We start from the raw sequence: 26,100 nt of genomic DNA on the forward strand, positions 1-26,100 counted from the left end.
ATGGATTCTGGATATGCAATAAGAACTAAATTAATTCACCAGAAATGATGTCTAGGATCTTGTTCAGAAACTAGAGGGTTTCCATGTCATTGGAACCATATGGGTCCTCAAGAACAAGCTAAATGAGAAGGGATAGGTTGTTATAAACAAGGCTCGACTGGTAGCACAAGGTTATAGTCAGCAAGAATGTATAGATTACACAAAAACCTTTGCTCCAGTTGCTATGTTAGAGTCTATTCGTCTTTTAGTTTCATTTGCAATCAATCATAACATCATCCTTTATCAGATGGATGTTAATAGTGCATTCTTAAATGGATATATTTTTGCAGAAGTATATGTGCATCAACCTCCTGGTTTTGAAAACTCTCAAAATCCTGACTTTGTTTTTAAATTGAAAAAGTCGTTATGTGGTCTGAAGCAAGCTCCCAGAGCTTGGTATGATAGACTAAGTAACTTTCTTTAGGAAAATACTTTTACCAGAAGGAAAGTGGACACAACTCTCTTTTGAAAAACCTGTAAGAATGATATTCTGGTTGTGCAAATTTATGTTGATGATATTATTTTTGGTTCTGCTAATACTTCATTGTGCATGGATTTTGCTAAGTCAATTCAAGCAGAATTTGAAATGAGTCTGATGTGAGAACTCAAGTTCTTCATAGGAATCCAGATTGATCAACGATCAGAAGGAACATACATTAATCTAAGCAAATATACAAAGGAACTTTTGGAGAAGTTTAACTTATCATAATGTAAGCAAGCAAAGACTCCAGTGCATCCTATATGTATTATGGAAGAGGTAAGCAGTAACATAAATCAAAAGCTATTCCGAGGTATGATAAGCTCTCTCCTTTATTTAACCGCTTCTAGACCTGATATTTTATTCAGTGTATGCTTATATGCCCACTTCCAATCAAATCATAGGGAAACTCACTTAAGTGTTGTTAAGAGAATCTTTAGGTGTCTGAAAGGTACTACTAACTTTGGTTTGTTTTATAGAAAATCAAGTGAATACAAATTAGTAGACTATTATGATAATGATTATGTCAGAGATAAAATAGAAAGGAAAATTACTTCTAGAAGTTGCCAATTTCTGGGAGATAACCTGATCTCATGGTCCACCAAGAGACAGTCAACAATTGTGCTTTCAACAGCCGAAGCTGAATATATTGCATCTTCTGGATGCAACACTCAGATACTCTGGATGAAGAGTCAGCTGCAAGATTATAAGATATCTGAGAGTAACATTCTTATTCTCTGTGATAATACTTTTGTTATTTGCTTATCTAAGAATCATATCTTGCATTCTAAGGCTAAGCATATTGAAATTAAACATCACTTTTACGTGACTATATCCAAAAGGGTATTTTTCATCTAAAATTTGTTGATGCAGACCATCAATGGGCTGATATCTTTACAAAACCCCTTGCTGAAGATAGATTCATGTTCATTCTAAAAAAACTTATTTATGGATTTATGTCCAGAATGAAAAGATGTATTTCAGAATGTTTAAGTCTTCAGAATTCTAGATTAGGTTATGAGAATGTTTTTTTGTTGACTCTGAAACATGAGCTTTCTGAAGTAAGGAAGTTTTCATGAATTAGAAAGGTTATGATCAAAAGCAATCTTATCGATTTGTCTTCATGATTCTAAACACTTGTTACATGAAATGGTTATCATATCATTTGATTTCATGTGGTTCTAAGTGGTGACAGTTGTCCCACTTTCTGAGCATGCATGATAAAATTGTGACACATCGGGTTTCACAATTCTTGGAATTAGGTTAAACTCTCACGCTTCCCCCTATAATTGCATATTTCCATCTTGTCATCATTGCAATTTTTTCTATAAACCCACTTCACTCACATTTTCACACTACATGCACAATACTCCTACACTTTCATCTTTCAAACCAAAAACACCCCTATTTGCAATTGTTCTTCATCTTCTTGAATGGCTTCTCAACAAAACAGATTCCACAACAACTCTCTCCCAGTCGCTCAATGGCTGATGAAAATAATCCCATCATGGAAGGAATACCAGACTTAATTCTACACACTCCTTTCAACGAGTTAATGGTACTCTGTGAAACTATTGTAGACTTCAAGAACTTGAAAGGCAATGATTTAGATTTCACAGAAACCCTAGAACTTCAAGGTTGGAAAACCTTATTTAAGAGACCAACTGGCCCGGTGTACCCAATTTGGGTGAAGCAGTTTTGGGTGCATGCCACTGCTGAAAGGAAACAATAACTTCCTACATAATGAATAGGAAAATTGTCATAATTGAGAAATGCATTGCTGATTTAATCACTCACAATGGAAAAGGAAAAAGAATTCATAGTGCCAAGATCAATGCGAAAAGAGAAGTTGTTATCGTTTAGGTCATCTTTAAAGTTGAAACCAACTTTGAGGATGATGAAAGTCCTAGTGCTAAGGATTTGATAGACAACCTAAGAGTTTGGTTTAAAATCATTCTTTGTTACATTCATCACAGGCCTTGCACCAATAGTTTTGACTATGTCAACACATGTCAGAAGTTCATAATGTTCTTTCTGAAGAAGGGTCTCAAGCTAGGACTTCCCTCTATCTTATTCAAGTTCATGAGGGATTCTATCCGAGAATCCAGAAATGGTGGATCTTCGAAGAAGAACAAAAATAAGTTCATTCCCAATGGAAGGCTGATTTCTGACATTCTCGTTGAGAATGGTCCGGTAAATGACCTTCTCGTTAGTGGATTGACTGATGAACTTGTGAAGGATACTGGAAAGATCTACTGGGGGAAGAATCTCAAGAGCATGGGTCTCATTTCTAGAGTTGTAAGGCCATATTTCATTCCCTCAAAGGATGATATTTGTAGAATGAGGACTCCAATGGACAACTTCCCAATCTTCACCAAGATTGATCCTCTAGAGGTTCAATAATACTATCTGGAAAGTTGTTAGAAAGATGGAATTGACCCAATACTGGATCCCTTCAATCTACCTGAAACTTATCAAGAGGAGAAGGATATTCAAGGCCTAAGAATAAGAAGAAGAAGAAGAAGAAGAAGAAGAAGAAAGTCATTGTCCTTCTGGATGAAGATGAGGTTCCTCTCAATGAGCGCCAGAAAGCTATGCTTATAAAGGATACTTCTGGAGTTGTCCAGCACACCTTAAAATCTTTTGACACTGCTTCTGGTAAGCTTCATGAAGCTAGCACTCCGGTTACTTCTGATTCTATGATTTTCGAAAGGATCTTACCAATCCAACCCTTCATACTTCTCAATCCATTTTAGTCATTTCCAAAACCTCTGAACCTATTTTACTTCAACCACCTCCCAAATCACCTAGTATAAAACCTATTACAGAAACTTCTCAAGGTTTTGAAACTTCGTCACAACAATAACAACAGATACCATCACCACCATCTCCTTCACAGTTACAAATTTCACCCACTCCACCACCATTTATTTCTACTCCTTAACCAGAAAATCCAAATTTCACAACCCCTAGAACGTCCGATTCAAGAGTTTTTTACGGCCATGTGTCTTAAGGCACTCCTGAGGGTATGTTCAACTATGAATCTGAACCAGTCCTATCTGATCCTGAATCACCTTTTATCACCACTCCCTCAAATCTATCAATTTTGGTCCTGATTTTGGTGAAACCAAAATTGAACTCACTGTTAGCTACCCTAAACCCCCAAAACCCTTTCAATATTGGTGAGATTCTAAGGAAGTTTGAATCATAATCCAGAAGTCAACTGCATGAAGCAATGACAATCAATTGTTCTTCAGCAAATCCGGCTGAGAGTGATTATGCTTGGGAAGCTCACAGAAGATGGATGAATTCCGAGATCTATAGGCTGAAGAATTTCGGGTAAAAAATTTCTGAAAGAAACTTCCTGTCTGGGTTTATTCCCTTAATGGAAATCTGGAAGTTACGAAACTCCCATTTATGTCTTCCTGCTCTAGAAGTCAAGGAAGTTACTCAAGAAGTTGCGAAAGAGGTAGCTGTTCGGGACGTTCTAGTGGTTCAGGATCCTGTAGTTGTTTCTGGACATCAGGATTGCATAATGTAAGAATCTTCTACTCAGATTATTGTTTCTAAAACTCAACAAGTTGTAGTTTCCATTTCTCAATCTTCTGCTGGAACTTCATTTGGATACATTCCTGTTGGACTTATGAAGACCATTGAGGAAATCAAGGCTGATAATGCGTTAGTCTAAGAGCGTCTAGATAAACAGGACTTGATGTTTCAATTGATTCTATCCAAACTTACTCTGCCTTCTCCTCAGAACCCATATCCCTTTATTATTTTTTAATGCTAGTTGTATCTTTTCTACCTTTTGGCATAATCAATGAATATCATTTTGTTTCTTTCTTATTATTTTCTTTTATTATTTTGTCTATCTTTTTAATTGATGACAAAGGGGGAGAAACATATCTAAGGGGAAAATCCGTAGTTATTTTGATATACCTAAACTCCTTAAGTAAGAACCCAAACATTGAATAATGTTTTTTGCTAACAACTACTTCAAAGAATAGTTTGTTAAATAATTTGTAGGGTTATGTTCAAGAATCAGAATGGTTATGATCAAATATCATAAGTTCTTATGAAGTTTCAAAGATTAGAATACAAGTTACTAGTTTATGATGAAATGGTCTTTTATCTGAGTCTGTACAACCTTCATGATGATAATTAAGAATTAGATTCAATTACATGAACCTTTAAAGAATTAATATCCATGTTATGAACCTAGAACATTGAGTACTTGGCATCAAAGTTCTTCTGAATGTTCTTTTTTGAAAAACTGTAGCATTGACATCTAGCTATAAGGAAAAGTTTTCTCTATAGCATTTAGACTTGAAAGTCAAGTTTCTTAAAGAAGATAACCAGCTATAAAAAATCTTCAAAATAACTCAACAAGGCTTTTGAAGTGAAGCTTATCATCATGTTAGTGTTAACAGACCAGTGCTATGGACAACATCAATTAATTTCTGAAGATAAACCAGATTCTGACTGAACAATTACTCTGGTACTTCAAAAAGGTTAATCAGGAAAATGTTCTTTCATTCTGATTTTATCTTTTTAGAATTATACATCTCAGGGGGAGCTTTGTACTTATAGAAGATGTACTTTTCTATGATTACCCTGTATAAAACTGTTCATCAAAATACATGTTTTGTTATCATAAAAAAGGGGGAGATTGTTAGAACAAGATTTGGTTCTGCATCTATACCTTAAGTTTTGATGATAACAATGTTGTATTTGTGTGAGAAAAACTTCGGTACCCTAATGGTTTGTTATTGTGTGGCTTTAACAGCCAATTCTGATTATAAATATATGACGTACAACATCATCAATTTCTGAATAATATGTTCCAAATCCGCTTCTATGCCAACTATTAGAAGTTCTGAAAGATGTTCAATATTATTGCTGCAATGATCTTTCTGCTTCTGTGCTGATTCATTTATGACAAGCTTTTGAGGAGACACTATGTTGTTGCTGCAATTTTCTCTCACTTTATGCTTTTGGTCGTGACTCTGATCACCAAACTTCTGAAGAATGGCTAGCTTCTAAAGTTGTGTTATGTAGCTGAAGATTCTGAAGATCTCAATCCAGACAATTGAAGTTATCAAGGTTCTGACTGAAGATTCTGAATACTCTAAAGATTCTGAAGATACTAAAGATCTCAAGCCAGACTACTGACGTTGTCAAGTTTCTGACCAAAGATTATGAAGTTTTTGATCCAACTTTATGTTTCTTCATTTCATGCTTCATCAACTTTCATCAGAAGCCAATGGACTTGAAGATAAGATCAAATGGGAATGTGATCAAATAATACATAGTACAAATCGAACATCCTCTCCACTACCTGATTTCGTGGGCAAAGAAAGAACTACACATCACACTTGTCACTGATTTTATGGGCGAAGGATAGTATGCAGTATCACTCCTCTCCCATCCAATTGTGGATAGCCACTCTATGAGCTTTTCCCTTTTTTCCATTCAGCGGTCTTCTTCTTATGCTATATAAGTGAGACTTGGAGACTTGAAGAAAAACGCCAGTGACATAATATTTTGACAAGTATATTTCTTTGCTTTAAGTGTTTTTTATCATTTGTGTAAAATATGCTTGTATAGAAGAAACTTGTAACACACCAAATTTTATTCAAACTGTTTGTTTGATTCCTTGAGGAGGTTATCCTTGAGAAGACAAAAAAGGTTGTTCTTTGTGAGTCCTTAAAGAGACTAGGGCATAGTTGGATCCTTGAGAAGACAAAGAAGGTTATTCTTTGTGATCATTGTAATTTGTTGATTATAGTGGATTAAGACCTTGAGTATAAGGAAAAATCACCTTGGTGGGTGGACTGGATAAAAATACTTGTGTATTTATCTATTTTTTGTTAACCTGTTAGTGGTGTTCTTGTTTTGGAAAAAGCTTTTGGTTGTAAAACCCAATTCAAACCCCTCTTTCTTATGTTTTTCACACCTTTAAAGATGATATTTTATATGTGTTGTAGGATGCACTGATTGAACAATCGAAAGTCGGCTTCTTTATTCCACAAGATCATCATGATATCTTGGTAGAAGGGATTGGAACCAAGGAGCATCTTGGGTGTGTCCGTGGTCTTAGAAGAGGTATTGGCTTCAAGTAACATTTTGTACCATCTAAGTCATGTAGACAAGTAAATAGTATGATAGAGACTGAAGAGAAGTTGTTGTACATGTAGGAGAGGTAAGTGAGAAGTGGGTTCAGGAGGAGATAAATTTTTTGTTGCAGTAGGTGCGGGAGACTATCCAGAAGGAGCGAGAGGAGCGGGAGAGGTTGGCTGAGAAGGAGTAAAAGAAGTTGAAGGAGGAAGAGCTTGAGAGGATGTCCGAGAAGTATGCATGTGATGTGTTTAAGGTATAAGTATAAGTTAAAAAATTTATGTTGTATGTTTTTATTTTTATTATTTGCGTATTTCAATTTTTGTGTTGTATTTATGTTGTTTTTATGATGCAGAAATTGAATTCATTGGGTTTACTCAACCAATCAATTTCAAATAATCATTTGTGCATTTAAGATAAAGTTATAGGTGGTACAAGCACAAAAGAAAGTTGTTCTTCCCATCTGGACAATATTAAAACCACACTGTAAGACCCCAATTTTGACTCTAAGATCCCTCATGTTATCTCACCATTTGCATTGACTTTGGGATCACACCTTGGCATCCTCCTTACCTATCATTCGTTGGGTTTGCATTAGGAGAGATCACCAAGCACTTTTTATTGTATCGTACTTTGTTTTTATTTTTTTACTAACCAAAATACCAAAAATATGTTTAGTATAACTTTGTTTCTTTTACAGGTAGTGTGTGCATCCACGTTTTGCCTCATCAAGCTCACGACTAGGGTTTGAGACCCTTAGTGCAAGAGATCAATCAAAGAAAGGTTCATAATGGTTATAAGTATCATTAATGGATCCCCATGTTCTTTATTTTCTATTTTGATCAAGAATTCATCAAGAGTTTGAAGCTTGTTTGCCCTGGAAGCCCTAAATCATTTGGGTATCTTATGTGACTTCCTCAACAAGTTTCTTCAGCAATTGGTCAAAGATATCATGGGATACTCCATTATACATCATATCAAGCATATATAATCCTCCATGAGCCCCAAAGATCAAGATAACTTCAAGTTTTCAAAGTGGTTCAAAAAAGGTTGACCAGAGAAAGTCAATTGGCCAAAACTAGGGTTCCCTAGACCCTATCTCCTACCATTTTTGTCATATGGAAATGATTCATAGATAACATTTACTCTTTATGACATTAAAAACAATTTTCATGTTGGAATAAAGATCTAGTTTTGCTTGGAAAGTCATTTTTTATGGTGAAAGATTATAGGTAATTTTGTTTGTGCCCTAGTTAGGAGGTCAACTTCTAAGGACCATAAATTGATAAATATTTATGATATGAAGGCCATCCAAGTTTCATGATTAATTTCAAGATGTCTTATCCAACTTTTATTCTTTGATAAATGTCAAAATATACTTGCAATGACATGTTCCAAGAGGAAAAGTTATAGGGCATTTTGGGTCATTACGATTGAACAAGCAATTTTCCTCAACTTCTAAAATCCATAACTCCCTCATAAAAAATCTAAATGATGTCAAATTTGTTACCAAATTGAATAGGAATGATATATCTATAACTTAGGTGAAGAAACCATTTTTATTTGGAGCTCATAGAAAAAGTTATTCAAGGTGGAAGAAATGGTCATTTGACTTTGTACTTAGAAACTTTTCAACCTTGTTTGATTTCTCCAACTTCCACCTCAAAATTTATCATGATCCAAGTTCCAAATGGAAAAGTATTCAACATCAAAGTCGTTCCCCTTGATGTCACCTTTCCAAAGCATTAAAGATCCATTTTATTTGGACAAGAATTGAGGGACTTGCGCATGTATACTTTACATGGCTTATTTTATCAACTTTTGAACTCAAATTCCAATTACCTTTGTATGGCTCCATATTATGACATCAGTGGCATTTGTGCACGAATTAGAGTGGATTGCAATGATCATTTTTGGCCTAGCACATGTACATGCACCCATGCACTTGAATTTCTATTTTTGGCTCAAAATTCAAATGGTGCGAATATCACTTTTCATGGCCTATATATTGAACTCACTGGCCTTAGATTGAAGGAGGACCTTGTCCAAGCCTTGCTAAGCGATCTCAAAACCCCATTCCATAGAATTACTTGAGGGTTTCATTGAAATTGAGTTCTTGATTCCACTTCTGTTTGTAAACAAGAACTCCAAGGATTCATAGCCATTTTCATCTCAATCAATCACTGCAAGCAAGAGGAGGAAGAACCAAGTGGAATTGCATCAAGATCAAGCCAAATCACTGCAACCTGAAGGTGATTTTTCCAGATTTTCAAGTCTTCAATTCTCCTTAAATTCTCCATTATTCTACTTGTTTATTGGTTGTCTGAAGTCCTACCAATGTAGGCAACAAGATTGAGTTGCTTTTAGGTCAAATCAAAGCAACTCAGATCATGTACCTCAAAATTTAACTCCTCGTATCTTTCAATATACTTGGAATTAGGAGAAATTTAGGCAAGATTCGAGCTTCTAGGCATTTTCTCTTTAGAATAGTGTATGCACTTTTTATTTTAGTGAAATTTGGTGGTGGACCAGTCCGGTGAGGTCCACCGGAGAAAATGACCAGAGATAGGGCTCTAGTGATGTGTTTGCGTGCCTCCAGCCATCTGATCATGTTAAAACATTTTAATCACAACCTTTGTTTTGTTTGACCCAGCATACGAGTGCATTGACTAAGGACCAGCGTGGATGACATGCGTGTGGCTATCAGATTTGCCATCTCAATTATGAGGGAGATCTGATGACCCTTGTTTTTTTCTATTTTCTTTTTTACTTTTTATTTTTACTTTTAATCCATTTATTTTGTTTAATTCATATTAATTTCACTTTTAATCCAAAAAATATGGGACTTTCACCTAAAATCTTTAAATATTATCCTATTTCATATTTTGAATTAAAATCATTTTTTTTGGATTAATATTGATATATTCATGAATTAAATAAACTTTAACTTCTTTTAAATATATTTAAAATACTTTTGACCTTCCAAAAATTATGATTTTTTTTGTCTAAGGTCCTTTGACCTTGTTTGGCCTAGGATAAATCCCTTGGATATTCATTTGGTGTTTTGAAGGGATTTGAGGTTTTTTCCATTTAAAAATGCATTTTAACTCATTTTAAAATTTATTTTCAATTGAATAATTATTTAAAAATTGTGTTAAGCTATTTAGTTGGTTTTGTAATGTTTGACTTTCGGCTTGGCCTTGATCATGGTTGATTTGACTTTTGTTTGACCAATACTATTGGACTTAGGGGATTGATGAAATGTACATTTCATTTCCCAAAAAGAATGGATAATATTGATGAGATGAAATTCCTCCTATGATCAATTTAGGTTTCTATTTCCCCTCCCCTCTTCATCTTCATCATTATTCTTCCCAAATCCATTATTGACCAATGATTTCTCTAATATCTAAATGTTAGTTTATTCATTAATGACCTTGTGTCAGATGAATCAACATGAGTCTGACTGAGATATGTCTTTCCCCTTTTTTTAGTGTGTGGTATGTTTTAGGAGTTTGGTTCTTTGTACCAAATCTTTAATATGCATTAACACCTATATTTTTATTGCCCGACCTCAGGTAGTTGTGACTTCTATATAAGTCCAATTATGATTGCTTAACATAGAGCTAAATTTGTCCCGCGAGGCATAACATTCTAGTAAGTGAGACTGTAAGTCTCCCATTCTTCATGGAATTGTGTTAAAACTTGACCTTTTTTCCATTCACGAGAGCTAGTGGCATACTTGTTGATTTATACAAGTTAGAGCCCTTCTCATGGATGATGTCTTGGTTCATGGGTTCATACTTGTGAATGAATAATTGAGTGTTCTCCAAAGAATGACTTAAACCATTAAAACTCTTCACTAACATTTGACTAACCATTGACTAACTTTTTATTAATGTTGCTTTATTTTTAAGTCATTTACTTTATGCACTTTAAATTTCAAGTATCTTTATCATTCATTTCCATTTACATTTCATACAACTTATTATGTTTCAAGTTCTTTTCACTTTTCTCATTTGAGCCATATCTTGTGATTGTATATATTGTTTGTTTATCGTGTTTCTTTTATGGTCTTAGGACCTTAAAACACCTAATAAAAACAAAAAACCCTAAAAAAAACATTCTGGTGGATTGTTGGACTTGATATGAACTTTTGGACTTAGAATTAGGCAGCATTCCTTATGCTAAAGGACTTGGCCACTGCCATCATCTGAGACTGAGCTATCTTTGATAGTGCCTTTCATCTGATGCAAGCCTGAAGTACCACTATGTTCATCTGTCACTTTGTCTTTGTGTTTAATTGTTATGTTGATTATGTTTGATGATTATTTCTGTGAGTTTGTCAAAGGAATATTTCATTTGATGCATTAGAAGACATTGAAGACTGCTAGCTCTTGGAATGTTTACTTGGATATTATGGCTATCTTTATTTGATGCATTGGTCTTCATATGGTTTGCTTGGATATTGCTTATGCTTGTTTCTTGCTAAAATCCAAAAGGAAAATGGGTTTCTATAAGAAATTCTTGTCTATTGGATTGCATCCCATTGGTCAGATCTTTTCAACTCTTAACTTTTAATTTTGGTCAGATCTCTCCCTCTTTTAAAAAAAAAACTTTGTTTGTGTTTTTCAACTTAGACATGTTTTAATGATTAGATTCTTTGGCCTTATGCCATTGAATTTTCAAACTCTTTCTTAAATCAAACTTGTGAATGAACTTAACCATATTGACTTAATTTCAAAAAGACAAAAAGAACTAACAACCCCATTTAAGTCTTTGGCCTTTTTGTGCCTTTTTCTGTTACACTTTTGATTAAAACCAATTCACCAACTTCTTTGAAATTTTTACCATGAACTACGGGGTTTTGATCCCTCATTTTTATGTTGGTACGTAGGCGTAAGACCAAAGGTCTTGCCAAACAGAAAAATATAATTAATGAATTCTTTCCTCATCCACTCACTCTATATTTTATCAAACATCATTTTGACCAAAACACTTGCGCACAAAAAAGGGCTCCCTAGGAGTACCTAGGACATTTTGGGTGCTAAGACCTTCCCTCTGTGTAACCAACCCCGTTACCTGTAATCTCTGACATTTTATTAGTTTTGATTTGAAAACTTCTTATCTTTGGGGTTTGTTCGTACTTTTTCCCCTTTCCCTTTGGAGACAATAAAAGCGCGGTGGCGACTCTGGTTTTATTGACGTCAAGTTTATCCAGAGCTTGATGGTCATGAATTTACCGCTAGAGAAATTAAGCGACGAATCTGCTGGGGATGTAGTCCTCAGTGGGTTTAGCCTACTTTTTATGTGTATATATTTGTATATTTGATGTTTAATTGTATACATTGTTGTATGATACTCTGTCTATTATGCTTGGTGATCTCTGTATGGTGAGATAAGTTCTAACCCAAACTTGAGTGCAATCTGAGATAGGAGGGTGGTATAGTCATGTTGGCTTTGAAGGAGTAGTCCTGAAAGAGTTGACATGAGATCCCCCACTCAGTGAAGACCTCTTTAGAGTTACTGATGTCACACGAGTAATTTGTGGATAGGCATTACTTTCTCTACAGATTTTTATCCGTAGTACACTCCTTTAGGGCGATTCTTAACCCGACTCCATGCTCGTGACTCACAACAAACCCTTTGATTCTTGGTCGATCTGATCAGTCTCATCAATATCAATGGAACTTGGGTGTCGATAAGGTAAAAAACCATAATCCACCAAAATGGATGATTGATCTTGATGATGATCATCCATTGACCTTTGTTTGTGTTTGCCTTGTGTGTGATCCCTTGCGTGTGATTGTTGCATTCATGCATACATGCGCATCATGACATTCGTCACAGGAAAATAAATTTCAAGGAAACTAAGGTCTTGTCTGAAAATATTTTCAGACCATAGATTGTGGACGAAGGAATACTAAAAAGTACAGTTTCAGATGTCCTGATTTGAAAGAGCTAAGGAAGTTATCACCGGACTGGTCCACCCACACCACTACAACTAGATAACACTAAGACTCTTTCAATGATATTAGAAAGTATTCCAGACAAATGCCATGATGTTAAATTAATTCATGATCAAGATCAGTTTTTCGTACTTCCTAATACTTCTTTTAAGGAATTTTTGAAGGGGGGTGAATGGCTAGATAATACCATATTACAATTGTGGGGCTCATAAGTATAATCTTTATATTGATTTCTATTTATATTCACACGTTCTTGTACTTTAACATAAATATTTGACTTTTGCAGGTTCTTGCATGAGAAAGTATGGTTTCATAGATCTAGGGCACATTAGCCTTCATGGTGGTGTGGTAGAAAAAAACATCATGTTTTACGTACAAGACAAGTTATTAAACAAGAACAAAGAATGATGGTGTGATAGGAAACAACTTCGCACTTTATGTACAAGACAAGTTGTTGAACAAGAAAAAAGAATGTTATTTGCTCCCATTTTTCCGTCCGTAAGTATATATTAGTTTGTGTTATCATTTATAAATCAATCTTATACATATTATTAGCTATTCTGAATGTTTATGCAGTAGTCATTGGCGACTAATTATTTTATGTCTGAAGCAAAATGTTGTAGTTATGTTAGGCTCGTTACACAAGGAACTTGAAGAAGTTGTGATTAGAACTTTGAGTGGATAAGTGGTATTATTTTTAATACTCAAATGTTACGTTTAGTTTTGAATAGTTTTTATTCATGTTTAATTTTAACTGACGTGTGTAGAGTGGTGGAGAGATACAATGCAATCAAATATAATGTACTTGGCATAAAGCCAAGGTTCTATTACCCAAAAGTAAGTATATAACTTGTGCTTTCTGAAATTATTTTATTTGTATGTATTAGTGATATAAATATATGAAAACTATTTGTAGTGGTGAAAACAACCCGACAGCTATTCTTGCGGATACTATGTTTTAAGATAAATGGTTTATATTGTCTCTGAAGGCATTACAATGGGTGGACTAAGCATAAGGTATTAGCTTAATTCATATACATGTAATTTATGTATATTTCTTAAGTTAATATTGTTATTGTTGTTAGATTATCATAATTCAAAATTTGTTTTAATTATAAGAGTTTAACGGAAAATCACCATATTCACAAGAAGATGTAGATGGCATCCGATAACGTTGGGCCGATGTCTTCTTATCTTGTTATGAACCTCAACAACAATAGTTTTTCTTGATTGTGCAAATATGTAAATTTTATATTTTATGTTGAAGAGAACAATGTAAATTTGTAAGTTTGATTTTGAACACAATGTAAATCTTGTACACTGTGTTGATTAGAACAATTTAACTTTGTACATTTGATTTTGTAAACAACGTAAACCTTGTATTATTTGTTTATGAGAAGAATGTTAATTTGTGCATTTAAAATTATATGATTCTAGTTTTGTAAATATTATATTTTTGTGTAAAAAATGATATAGGTTAGTTAAAATGAGCTTTAAAACAAATTATATATGGCGATAGATAAGATTTAGCCCATCAGTTATTAACTAAAACTAACGTACCAGCATAACTTATTACCTCAGGTTTTAAATAAAACTGAGAGGTAAAGTGGAGTGCGCTTCATAGTTTTGAAAATAAAAAAATGTTGTTGCCAGGGATCGAACCAGTGACCTTTTATATTATAACCCCAATTTTTAAATAATTGAGGGGTAAAGTAGCTACTTTTTTATTTCACCCTTCGTTATTGTGTAACCGAGGTAAAATCAATTTCTCGCCCGATGTGAGATATGTTATTTGTAGTAGTGCTTGCAACTAAGCACTTTAGCCAATCATCACATGCAACCAATCATGTCAATCACTTTAGCCAAAAACTCTTCTCGGCAACAAACTCGGATGGTGGACCACGTGTTAGAATATCTTGTTCTGCATGTTGCCTAAACTACATCTTGTTCATGTGTTGTTTTACCAAATGCAGTCAATCCAAAAGGAACAACAAGGCCCAATATGTCTCTTTATCAAACATCCCTGTTACTTTTTTCACCTGTTTCATTGATTTGTTTTATTTTTTTATATCAATTAATTTAATTTAATTTTTTTATTTGTTGTATAAATAAAAAAATATTAAAATTAATAATCCCTTTTATTTTCAATAAAAAATCAAACCATTTTCTCAATATAATCAAAATCTTTTTCACAATTGAAATCGGATGAAAAATGACTAATTGTATGTCTATCCCTTTTCCCCCGAGTATTCAGACACAAGCCGCATAGTTTGCTTTTAGAATACTCGTCATCCTTTCTAAACTTAATAATGCAATCGAATTCAACTTGTTTCCTTCATGGATGAAAAATAATTATTTGGACGTATATCCCTTTCTTCCCTGAGTACTTGTATACAAGTCGTATAACTTACCTTTCAAGTACTTGTCATCTTTGAGGAATATTGATTTGATTCATATCAAACCTCTTTTACAATAAAATCATATGAAAATGACTAATTGGGTGTATGCCTCTTTTTTTCCTAGTGTTAGGATACAAGTTGTATAACTTTCCTTTGGAGTACTCGTCTTCCATTCAAAAATATAATAAAGTAACCGAATTTAGTTCTTTTTTTACCAATTAGTTCATTCTTTAATCGGAGGAAAATGATTAATAGGGTTTATTCCTCTCTTTTCCCGAGCATTCAAATATAAGTCGTATAACTTACCTTTCATATGCTTGTCTTCCTTTTAAGAATCGTGACCCGATTCACCATATACTTTCAAAATCAAATTGAACAAAAAAGGAATAATTGGATGTATATCTCTTTTCCCCCTAAGTATTTGGATACAATTCGTATAGATTTCCTTTCAAATACTAGTTGTCCACCTAAAAACAACTTCAACCAATCAAACCTACTTTTTCCACCTCAGCGCATCCTAAAAACATTTTCATAAACGAAAGATGTTTTATCCATTCCAGCGTGAAGCACAAACAACACTGCATTCCTCCTATGCGCGAGTAGAAAGCAATATTTTTCGCTCAAATGCGATCAAGACATGATCCATTCTGACGCGAAGCACAAACAACATTCACTTCTTCCATGCGCGAGTAACAATCAACGTTTAGCCGCTCGAATGCGACCTAAACATCTTTTGCTAAAATCAACCTGTAGCGGTAAATTCATGACCATTGAGCTATTGGTTAACTCAACGTAAATAAAACCAGAGTCACCACTGCACTTTTATTATTTTCAAAGGAAAAAGGAGAAAATACGAACAACACCCAAAGATAAGAAGTTTTCAAATCAAAACTAATAAAATATCAGAGATTACAGGTAAGGGGGTTGGTTACACTGAGGGAATGTATTAGAATCCAAAGTGTCCTAGGTACTCTTACGGAGCCCTTTTTGTGTGTACTTGTTTTGGTTGAAAATATATTTGTTTTAAAAATAGAATGAGTGGATGAGAAAAGAATTAACTATTTACATTTTGTGTTTGATAAGAATTTTGGTTTTATGCCTATGTAACAACATAAATGAGGGATCAAAACCTCATAGTTCGTGGTAAAAATTTCAAAGATGGGTGGATTGACTTTAATAAAAGCTTAAATATCTTTTGTTATCAATGGGAGAATACTAAACCAAACATTCACCGATAATGAGGGCTTTACAACATTTTAGAGGGAGGGCTCGAACTCGGATTAAATCAACAAGTATGCCTTTAACCCCTATTAAATTAAAAGTCTTACACTCAACATATCATGGAATGGGAGAATTACATCTCAACCAATAATAACTCAAATCTAAATGCTTTCTTTTTGAAAAGTTTAAAAGGAAAAAGGCACCAAGTGGCCAAAATGATTAGATGAGGTTATTAATTGTGTTTGATATTTTTGAAAATAAAGTCAATATGATGAAGTCTTCTTACAAGTTTGATTAAGAAAATAGTTTGAAAATCAATGGCATAAGGTCAAGGTTTCTACTCATTAAGACAAGTCCAAGTTGAAAAAAAAACAAGAAAAGAAGTTTTGAAAATGAGAATGAGATTTTGAAATTAAAGAAGAAGGAGGTGGAGGTGAAGATGCTATCTTAGATAAGATTAAAAGTTTTGAGTTGAAAAGATCCAACCCATGGGAAGCATCCACAAGATAATAGTATCAGATAGAAACCCATTTCCTTTGGATTTTGAAGCAAACAACAAAGCCATAATCATCCAAGCAATTAATAAGAAACCCAATGGTATCAAATAAAGATAACCAAACATCCAAGCTAGCACTCCAAAGCAGGCAATCTTCATTGTCTATTATGTGTATTAGATAAAAAATCCCTTGAAACATACTCAAAGAGAAAACATCAAATAATAACAATAAGATCAAAATAACAATTTAGAACAGGAGAAAGAATGTATCAGATAAACCCAAGGGAGTCTTTCAAGCTTGTGTCAGATGAATGGCATTGACCGTGTTTTTGGTCTCAAATTAATGGCATTGGCCAAGTTTTTCTTCCATGACTCATGAATGTTTCCTACTCTAAGTCTATAGGTCCAAATCAAGTCACAAACAAAGATCCAACAGCCCACTAATGTGTTTTTTAGTGTTTTTTTTTATTAAATGTTTTAAGGTCCTAAGACCACAAACAAAATATCATCACAAGCACAAATATATCACTAGCACAAAAATGTAATGGCTCAAGTGAGTAAAAAATGAAAATAACTAAAGTATAAACATAGGCCCAAGTGGGCAAAGTGAAAATGACTGAAGCATAAACCATTGGTATGAATGTAAATAAGAAGGAATGATAACGTGCAAGAATTTAAATTTCATTAAAGTTAATGACAGAAAATTAAATGTTAGTTGTCAACTTAATATGTTAATTGGTGCCTTGAGGCAAATTTAGCACTATGTTAAGCAATCGTAAGTAGGCTTATGTAGAAGCCATACCTATTTGAGGCTGGTCAATAATAATGTTAATGTTAATGCATGCTAGAGACACAGTATCCAAGACCAAACTCCTAAAGCATACCACACACAAAAACAAGAGAGGATGGGTCAATCTCAATCAAGCCTATGTTGATTCATCTGACACAAGGTCATTGATGAATCAACTAACTAATGATCCATGAGAAGTCATTGGCCAAGAGATGATTGGGGAAGAAATTAGATGAAAATGGAGAGATGAAATGAAGGGGATCCCAAATTGGTCAAGAGGTGAATCTCAATTGATTAATACCATTCATTCATCTTGAAGGATGAAGTTTTAAACTCATCAACCTCCATGGTATGGACCAAATCAATATCCAATTCAACCAAGACCAAGGCCAAACAAAATTAAGGTAAACATAAAGCCAATACAAAAGCTCATCAAAGCATTAAATCAATTAAACCATTTTAAGAATGAAGAAAAATAAGTTTTTAAAGATCAAAAACCCAAAACCCCTTCAAAACACCAAAGAAATGGCCAAGGGATTTATCATAGGTCAAGTAAGGTCAAAGGACCATTGACTAATTTTTTTGGTATTTTTCAAAAGTTAGAAGTAATTAAAAACTAATTAAAACAAGTTAAAAACACAAAATTCACCAAAAATATCAAACTTAATCCAAAAATTAATTTTAAATCATAAATGGGACGAAGAAAATATTTGTGAATTTTCGGTGTTAGTCCCATAATTTTTGGATCAAAAATGAATTTATGGTGAATTTTAAAAGAAAAAGCTATTTAAAAATGAAATTTGAAAAATAAAATAAAAATGAAAAAACAGGAGCCATCAGGTCTCCCTCATTAATTGAGGTGGTAGATCTGATGATCAAAAACGCGCATTCAACATGTACTCTCAGTCAACGCGCCACACATATGGTAAACACAACCAAAGGCTCAGATTAGAAGATGAAAGAGAGATACAAGGGTGATGGCCTTGCCACGCCACCGTTGGAGCCCTAGCTCCGATCTTCTTCTCCGGTGAAGGCCACCGGATTGTCAAAACCAAAATCACCCAGAAATTGATGGATCTAACATCATTTGAAAGTAAAATTTGCAAGGATCACGTATATGACCTCTGTTTGTTCCATCACTCACTCTATAATTAGAAAAGTGAAGATCAAACTAGAGGTCTTCAACCTGAGTTGCTTCGAATCAAGTCCAAAACAAGTCAGTCATGTTGCCTACATTGGTAGGACTTCAGCCAACATAAAATTTAGTTTAGATCTAGAGTATATAAGGAGAATCGAAGAGATGAAGTTTTTTTAAATTCACCTTATGTGAGCTGCTTCTAAGCTTTTTCCTTAATGCAATTCTTCGTACTTTCTCTTCCTCTTGTTTTCAAAAACTTAATGGAGTGGAAAAGGGAATGAATCTTTGGAGTTTTTGTTCACAAACTTGAGTTGAACAAAAACTTGATTTCTCAAGAAATCTTCAAAGAATTCTATGGTGTGAGGTTATGGAAATGGCTGGTAGAGCTTGGGCAGTGTCCTCCTCCAATTTTGAGCAAATGATCTTTGATTTATAGGTCAAGTAATTTATATGTGCACCTTTCCAATTTTGAATGAAAATGAGCAATTCTTGGTGCATGGGTTCATTGGTGATAGTACAGGCTTAATTAATAATTGGAATCCACTCTAAATCGTGCAAGTAGGTTCTTAAAGTCATCACACAAAGCCATGCAAAGTTATGCATTGTTTGGAGTTCGAAACTTGCCAAAACAAACCATGGACAGACCTCATGCGCAAGTCCCTTATTTCTCATCTAAATCATGTGATCTTAGACTTTTTGGAAAGCTATAATAATAAGGAATAACTTTGATGTTGTCACTTTTTCAATTTGAATCTTGCAAAGTGGAGAAAATGGGCCTTGAAGATGGAGGTATCAAACATACTTAGAAATGTTTCTAAGTTATAAGCCAAATGTCCTCTCTTTCCACCTTGAATAACTTTTGATGTGAGCTTCAAATGAACCTGGCTCCTTCTACAAGGTTGTATCTCTTTACATTAACTTCAATCTAACCACAAATTTGGAACCATTTGGAGTTTGGATGATGGAGTTATGGATTTTAGAAGTTGAGGAAATTTGCTTGTTCAATGATGAGGACCAAAATGGACCTATAATGTTTTCTCATAGTACATGACTTTGCAAGTAAAATTTGATCTATATGAAAGTATCAAATTTGAAGAAGACATATTAAAATTAATCATTAAACTTGGATCATCTTCATATCATAAAAAATGAGGAAGTTGTGACTCTTGGAAGTTGACCTTCTATCTAGGGAATTGACAAAATGACCTATAATCTTTCACCATAAAAAATGACTTTCCAAACAAAATTATCTCTTGATGATAACATTAAATATGTTTGGAATATCATAAAGAGTAATGTTTCTCTTGGAATCATTTTCATATGAAAAACATTGTAGGAGATAAGGTTTAGGAAACCCTGGATTTAACTAGTTGACGGTACCATCTCAAGGAAGCTCTAGTCAAACTGTCTTGGAAGTAGTGAATCAGTAGCTAATCATTGCCAATTTGAGTAGACATTTTCCTGGCGTACATAACAAGATGGATCAACGGACATGTATTCCCTTTGTACTTTTCAAAGTCTGGGATCTTGAATTTCACCGGGATCTTAACGTTGGGAACAAACAGAGTTCAACATCACTCTTTCCAAATAAGTATTTTCCCCTAAAAGTCTTCAAATCCTTACGTAACTAAAGAAATTGATCCTTCATTTCATCCATCTTTTCATACACGTTCGGACCTTTAGATGACTCAGAGTGGTAAATAGTCTCATTACCATGCGGTAGAGTATGAACGGGTGGAGGAGGCATTGACATGACCAGGCTAGATGTCGACAGAGAAACAAACATGGGCGCATACCCCTCTGGCATAAAATTTGGTGGCATTCCCCAAGGGAATCCAACAAGTATAGTAGGAATGGGCTGGCTAGAAGCTGTCACAGTTACAAGTGGAGAAGCAATCTCAGAAATGATAGTCCTCTGAGGAAAAGGAGTTGCAAGAGACTGTGACGACCGATCTTGAGAAACAATCACGGATTCCATTAGCTCCGTAAGTCTTAATATCTCATCCTTCAGGTCTCTATTCTCTTTCTCTAGATGTTCCATTCTCTTCAATTGATTAGCACGAGTGTTATAGCGGTGAGTCAGCTTGGCTGATGCACAAAAGAAGAACTGATAAGACATCTGGCGGAAGAAATCTGTCATGCAAATGATGCATGAAATGCAACGTTTTTAATTTTTTTTAATTTCAAGGACCATATGAAGTCTTATTTGCAAATATATATATTCAAATTACAATAATAACAATTCAATTGTCCCTAAAATGTCTTTTTATTCATAAAATTGGAAGGATTACACTGAGTACATTTTCAGAAACCAAAGTAAAAATATAAGAGAAAAGGAAAATGTCATCCTAAGGATCCCTAGCAACTGTACCAGATGATCTGGCCAAAGGAGTGTATTTCCTACGGATACGTCGAATCTCGGACTCAAAGGATGTCTTCATCTAATCCTTCTCAAGGACAAGCTGATCAACTATCTTCTTCCAAGCACCGGAAGCTAGAGGTATGCTAGAGAAAAATAAATCCTTTGGCTCTCTCTGTCTCTTCATTGCACGGTCTTCAAGGATCTCAGTAAGTGCATCTTTGTCTTTCAACTCAAGCTACAACTCCTCATGCTTTCGGTTCAAAGCATGTAACCGCTCTTCCCACATATCTTTTTCTTACTTCATCCTGGCGAGTGCGTCTTCCAACTCCTCTATATCTTGGTTAGGTAGAGTTAATGGCTCAGCCACAATCAAAGACATAGGTCTTTCACAAGCGTACATCATCTTCAGCTCCAAAGCTCTTTTTTTCACCCAAATAGTGTAAGCTTCCAAAGCTACACAGTTGCGTGGACCAAGCTCGGATCTTCCATTCCTATGCATATTATGCCAAGCATGTAGCATCCTTTTATTTAAGAGTTGGGGATCTTTACCCTCTTGATAGAATATACCTTATAACTGAGTATTATTAGGCTTATCTCTTAAGGGGAACCCAAGTTGACGACGATTCAATGTTGGGTTGTAGTTGATTCCTCCTTGTGCACCAATAAGAGGCACATTAGAGAACTCACCATAACTATCAATAATATCCAAGCTACTCAATGCATAATCATACCAATCAATATCATCATTAGTGAGAGACATAAGTCTCTGGGACCACCATAGACATTTTTGGTTCTCCGTGAAAGCATGCGTCTGAGGCAAGTGCAAAATAAACCACTTGTACAGAAGAGGAACACAACACACATTAGCACCACCACCTTTGGAATTCCTTAAATGCAGAGAAAAATACATGTCACCCAACAGTGTTGGAACGGGATTCCCAATCAAGAAGATTCTAATGGCGTTAACATCAACAAAATCGTCAATGTTAGGGAACAAGGATAAATCATAGATGAGCAATACAAAGATGACTTCAAAAGCAAAAAAAGTAGCTCTACCAATGAGGAACTCATAAGTTAACCCAAGAATACCTCTTTTCTTCACAAGTAGTTGTAAGAGTGGAGATAAACCTAGCAATGTAATTCAACCTCCCTAAGAACCCACAGACTTATTTTTCGGTTCTTGGCTCAAGAATCTCTTGAATCTCTTTTATCTTTTCAGGGTCAACCTTAATTCCTCTTTCGCTAATAAAAAAGCCAAGTAATTTACCAGACCTTACTCCAAAAGTACACTTGTTGGGATTTAGCCTTAGCTTGAACTTCCTCAATCTTTCAAACATTTTCCGCAAGTTGATTAAATGTTCTTCCTCTATATGGGATTTCACAATCATATCATCCACATAACACTCAATCTCTTTATGGATCATGTCATGGAATAGGGTTACAATTACATGCTGGTAAGTTGCCCCCGCGTTCTTCAAACCGAAAGGCATAAATTTGTAATAAAAGGTTCCCCAATGCGTAATAAACGTGGTCTTCTCCATGTCTTATGGAGCCATTTTAATTTGGTTATAACCGTAGAAGCCGTCCATGAAAGAAAATACTGAGAACTGCGTAGTGTTTTCGACCAATACATCAATGTGAGGGAGCGGAAAATCATCCTTAGGACTTACTCTGTTTAAATCACGGTAATCAACACACATTCATACCTTACCATCTTTTTTAGGCACTAGAACGATGATAGCTACCCACGGAGGATAAGAAGTAACTTCCAGAAAACCTACATCAAATTACTTTTGCATTTCATCTTTGATCTTTTTAGACATATTAGGACGCCTTCTTTGAAGCTTCTGCTTAACAAGTGGACACTCTTCTTTCAAAGGTAGCCTATGCACCATAATATCCGTGTCTAGCCCCTATATGTCTTGATAGGACCAAGCAAATATGTCGATAAATTCTTGCAGCATGTCAATCAACCTTGTCTTCACGCTTTCTTCCAAAGAAGACCCTACTCTGACCTCTTTCACGTCATCCTCAGTTCTCAGATTCATAACCTCAATATCTTCTTGGTGCGATTGGATGATCTTTTCCTCTTGCCTTAATAATCTTATCAACTCTTCAGGGAGTTCACAATCTTCGTCACCTTCTTCGTCGACTTGGTAGATCGGATTGTCAAAGTCATAATGAGTGATAGCAGAATCGTTATCAATGGGGTCTGAGGTGGACATGGATTTGCATTAATGATTTTTTTATGCTTTTTAGGAAGTGTGTGGTGAAAATAAAATATTTCCATTTTTAAAAGGAAAGATAAAAGTAAAAATAGAAAGACAAAGATCAAAAGATTTAAATGCGAAAACATCCTTTATTTTATGATATAAAAAATTGCAAATGAAACAAGGTGGCCCTACATGGTTCACTACGCCTTGGGAAGAGCGCATGAATTACTGTATGATAAAAGAAAACAAAATAAAATTACTCCTGATTGAGCGTGACTTGGGTTACATCCTTTATAGTCCAATTGCAAAGTTATTCACCTCGAACACTTGGTTGGATCCAGTTGTTGATGTCATAATCGCTATCATTATCATTATCGGCAACATTGGCCTGATCATTATTAATAAATCCAGCACTTGTAAATCTCACCAGAGTCAGAACTTTTGGAGCTTGGGGAGCTTCTGGAGCTACGTCTTGCTGGGACTTACTGAAACTGAGGCCCAATTTGTCAAATTTCAAAGGAAGATCTAACACACGACCCCAACCTTCGGGGTGACCATTCCCGACCACTACTCTGGCATCCTTCAATTAAGACATGGAAATTGCATGCCTCTTATCCTCAGAGCGAGGGGTTTTGATCATCTGAACTGCATCAAATGCCTGAAATGGAGTTTCATGTACTTCCCTCTCAACCTCTACATACCGGAAAGTTGTCAAATGACTTACCATATAGTCTTCCTCATTACACACAGTAATAATCTTACTACCAGTTGAGAATTTCATTTTCGGATGCAATGTAGACGTTATAGCACCTGCCCCATGAATCCACGGGCGTCCTAGCAAACAACAATATGCGGATTGTATGTCCATGAAGAAAAACGTTGCACCAAAAACTTGTGGGCCAATTTTAACAGGTAAGTCTACCTCACCAAAAACAGCTCTCTGAGAGCCATCAAAAGCCCAGACTATCAAGTCGTTGGGGCGCAATTCAACTCCGGCATAATCAATATTCATTACGGCAGACTTAGGTAGCACATTCAAGGATGATTTAGTGTCCACCAACTCACGGGATAATGTAGTTCCCCTGAATTCCATAGAAATGTGCAAGGCTTTGTTATGATTGCGTCCTTCTGGAGGGAGATCAAAGTCTATAAAACCCAAACTGTTATCAGCTGAAATACTGGCCACAACCCCTTCTAGCTGGTTGACAATGATGTTTTGCGGCACAAAAGAAAAACTCAACCATTTCATCAGGGGATTCTGGTGAGCTTCGGAACACAACAACAAGGACAAGATTGAAATTTTAGACGGCGTCTGGCTTAGATGATCTATCACTTTGTAGTCACTTTTTCTGATTAATCTTAATAGCTCTTCAACTTCTTGAGATGAAGAAGTCCTAGGTACTACATTCTTTGATCTAGTCTACATAAGGAGGATAAGTAACACAATCTTTCTTGCCAAAGAAATCTTTTTCTTCACACGAAATATGGCTCCAGGCTTTTGCAGCTTCCTTCATCATCTCAATATTATTAGTCACATTATAGAACAAGGACTCCGGTATACTTTTATCCTTTGGGGGTCCTTTCAAAGCATAGCCCAGTTGTCTCTTAGACATCACATGATTGTAGTTTATACTTCCCCTAACGCCCATGAGTGGCACATTAGGAAATTCTCCACAACTCACAATCACCTCATACCTTTCCATCCTATCCAACCTTAAGTTATACCACACCAAGTCATTGGAAGTAAGTCCCATCAATCTCTTGGACAACTTCGAGGTTTCCTTGTTATATGTGAACGCTCATTTGCAAGGGATATAGCTTCGGAACCAATGATACAAAAGAGGATCACAACACCATAATAAGCCACCTCTCTTCTTGTGATTTCTGGAATTAATGGAATGGTAAACATCTCCCAAAAATGTTGGTATAGGTTTCCCCATCTTCAAGATACGAATGGCGTTCATATCGACAAAATCAACCATGTTGGGAAACAAAACAATGCTATAGATACTGCAACCCAAAACAGTGTTGAAAACCTTCCAATTCTCTTCTTTAGCCAAAGCATCCAGAGTGGTCAAAAAAATCTCAAATGAAACCCGAGGAGTCCTCCTTTTGTCTTGAGATTAGCATCCACCACAAATTTGCCCAAATTAAGGGCAGCAACAATATGTTCAGAATCAGGGACCTCCATAGACACATGGAAAGGAACTTGAAGTTTGATGGGAATTCCCATAATACATGAGTACTCTTCCAAAGTCGGCGCTAACTGATAATCCAGGAAAGTAAAGCACAACAAAGGAGGATCATAGAACTGTAGTAGAGTATGAAGAAAATTGTGTTGATATTTGCTGAGAGGATCTTTGAGGTAATCTACAATCTTCCCATAATCCCTTTTGAAAATTTCAAGATTTCCAGGAGGGGATCTCTCAGCCATCTCGAAAAGGGAATCCAGGTTGACCTCGGGAAACTTGTAAGAAACATGTCCACCTCTACCAGTATCCATCTTTAGAGACGACTTAAATAATGAGAATCAAGAATTAAAAACACTTGGAAATACAAATACATGTGTGTTAAGGGAATGATCATAACGATGCCTATGAATGCAAATGTGTTTTCCACATCGATGGATAGCTGATATGCTTGATAACTGACTAAATGTCTCAAGTTCAAAAATTAGACGTAATTATGAGAAAACTGGGTATGATGATGGCTTGTTTTGCAACACCCGCCCCGACTCATAGGTAGGTTCTAATCAGAGGAAAACAGGCTTCTAAATGGCAACCAAAATCGGTGGTTCTCATGATAACACTCTATCTAGTGAATAAGGCATGCAAGACAAAAACATTCTCACCAGAACCTCATCTGGGCGTGGTATGCC

Source organism: Lathyrus oleraceus, chromosome 5 (assembly GCF_024323335.1).
Source record: "Lathyrus oleraceus cultivar Zhongwan6 chromosome 5, CAAS_Psat_ZW6_1.0, whole genome shotgun sequence".
NCBI classification, from domain to species: Eukaryota; Viridiplantae; Streptophyta; class Magnoliopsida; order Fabales; family Fabaceae; genus Lathyrus; species Lathyrus oleraceus.